At 29.0% G+C, this 2,850-nt stretch overlaps 1 long non-coding RNA gene across 1 annotated transcript; it reads right to left on the bottom strand.

Annotated features, from left to right (window-relative positions):
- Nucleotides 1-283: 283 nt before the first annotated feature.
- On the bottom strand, nt 284-1,146 carry LOC119615848. The gene is made up of 2 exons (XR_005232475.1): nt 545-1,146; nt 284-317 (listed from the first exon to the last, which is right to left on the bottom strand). It is a non-coding gene; the product is annotated as an uncharacterized LOC119615848 (long non-coding RNA).
- Between the last annotated feature and the right edge of the window lie 1,704 nt (nt 1,147-2,850).

Raw genomic sequence — 2,850 nt, 5'->3', positions numbered from 1 at the left:
ATAGTCTAGTCTATAGTCTAGTCTATAGTCTAGTCTATAGTTTAGTCTATAGTCTAGTCTATAGTCTAGTCTATACTTTAGTCTATAGTCTAGTCTATAGTATATAGTCTAGTCTAGTCTATAGTCTAGTCTATAGTCTAGTTTTTTTTTTTTTTTTTTCATCTATAGCTTAGTCTATAGTCTAGTCTATAGTTAAGTCTATAGCCTAGTCAAGACTATATAGTTTAATCTGTGTTTAGTTTACAGTTTACAATTCTTGAATGTTTTACACTTCTTTTTTTTGGAATTTCCGTCGATCTTACAGGTTGTTAGACCAACTGTTTAAATTTGTAAAAAAAAAAAAAATAATTAAAACAGTAGGAGAAAAAAACAAGAAATTTAAACAAAAGTTTAAAAATTGTTAAAATGTTATATTTATTATTTATTTTATCTCTCTTCAATTTCTTGTCTTGTATTTTATTGTTTTCTGAAAGAAATGACGTAAAACAGAGGAGAAAAGCAAAGACAAGATAAAAATAAAACAAAAGAAGTTATAAACACAAACACTTTATAATGGTTCTCATTAAACTCTTGATTCACTTTATGTTTAAACAAAAGTGGTTAAATATTTTAGTACTTTTCAGAAAAAATATCAAACAAACAAAGACCTTCAAATTGTTGTAGTCGTTGCTACTTAAAAAAAAAGCTGAATATTTTAATTAAAATTTACAACAATTATTTATAATTTAAAATACTAATTAAGTAGTAATGCTTTTTGTAAGTTTACAATTTGTTATTAGTTACATTTTGTTAACTAAAAAAAAGTATTTTTTTTTAATTTGTTTACGTTCTTTTTTTATTTTACACATTTTTTAATTTTTTTATTAATCTTTTTTACAGTTTGATACAAAAAATTAACACGCGTCTGAATAAACTTGTTTTAAATATTTTTAATTTTTTTGTTTAGAATTTATCACGTTTTTAGGTTTGTTGTTTTTTGTTAAAATTTGTTTTTATAACTTTTTTGTTAATTTGTTCTAATTTCTCTACCGGTCTCATCAATATCGCTAACTAAACTGTTCTTTTTTTTAAATTTATTATTTTTATTTTTTTATTATCATTGTTATTGATCTTATTGTTGTTGTTGTTATGGCCATTATCATTTGCTTCTCTTAACAATCGGATAATAAATAAAAAGTTTTCTCCATAACGTAGATAAAGAAAACGGATATTGACTCTTAAAAAATATTTTTAAATGAGCAAGAGAGGGAGTGATTAACGATCGCAAAACGTATGAGTTTTAAGGGGAAGTACAACTAACGATTAAAATGCAACTAAGAAAAAACTAATAACACTTCAAACTATAGATCAGAGTATTGACTAGGCTATAGACTAAAGTATCGACTAGACAATAGACTAGAGTAGACTACGGACTAGTCTGTAGCCTAAAATACACATAGACATTACATTAGACTATAGAATAGGACTGTGTGCTGGACTATAAAATACACTAAGAACTAGATTTGGGCTAGACAATAGCCCTGACTATAGGATAGACAACGGACTTGACTATAAACTGGACTATAGACTAGATATAGACTAAACTATAGATTAGACTGTACACTAGACTATAGATTGGATTATAGACTAGACTATAGGCTAGAACATAGACTAGAATAGAATATATACAAGGCTAGACTATAGACCATAATATAGACTAGAATAGAAAATAGATTATAGACTAGACTATCAATTAGACGCTATAAACTAGACTATAGAGTAGACTGTAGATTAGGCTATAGACTAGACTAGACTATAGACTAGACTATAGACTAGACTATAGACTAGACTATAGACTAGACTATAGACTAGACTATAGACTAGACTATAGACTAGACTATAGACTAGACTATAGACTAGACTATAGACTAGACTATAGACTAGACTATAGACTAGACTATAGACTAGACTATAGACTAGACTATAGACTAGACTATAGACTAGACTATAGACTAGACTATAGACTAGACTATAGACTAGACTATAGACTAGACTAGACTAGACTATAGACTAGACTATAGACTAGACTACAGACTAGACTATAGACTAGACTATAGACTAGACTATAGACTAGACTATAGACTAGACTATAGACTAGACTATAGACTAGACTAGATAGACTAGACTATAGACTAGACTATAGACTAGACTATAGACTAGACTATAGACTAGACTATAGACTAGACTATAGACTAGACTATAGACTAGACTATAGACTAGACTATAGACTAGACTATAGACTAGACTATAGACTAGACTATAGACTAGACTATAGACTAGACTATAGACTAGACTATAGACTAGACTATAGACTAGACTATAGACTAGACTATAGACTAGACTATAGACTAGACTATAGACTAGACTATAGACTAGACTATAGACTAGACTATAGACTAGACTATAGACTAGACTATAGACTAGACTACAGACTAGACTAGAGACTAGACTAGAGACTAGACTAGAGACTAGACTAGAGACTAGACTATAGACTAGACTAGAGACTAGAATATAGACTAGACTATAGACTAGACTATAGACTAGACTAGAGACTAGACTATAGACTAGACTATAGACTAGACTATAGACTAGACTATAGACTAGACTATAGACTAGACTATAGACTAGACTATAGACTAGACTATAGACTAGACTATAGACTAGACTATAGACTAGACTATAGACTAGACTATAGACTAGACTATAGACTAGACTATAGACTAGACTATAGACTAGACTATAGACTAGACTATAGACTAGACTATAGACTAGACTATAGACTAGACTATAGACTAGACTATAGACTAGACT

This window comes from Lucilia sericata, unplaced genomic scaffold (genome assembly GCF_015586225.1).
Source record: "Lucilia sericata isolate MDLA Ls3-8-SP2 unplaced genomic scaffold, ASM1558622v1 Contig008871F_arrow, whole genome shotgun sequence".
Lineage (NCBI taxonomy): Eukaryota > Metazoa > Arthropoda > Insecta > Diptera > Calliphoridae > Lucilia > Lucilia sericata.
This window is presented reverse-complemented; position numbering and strand designations above follow the sequence as displayed.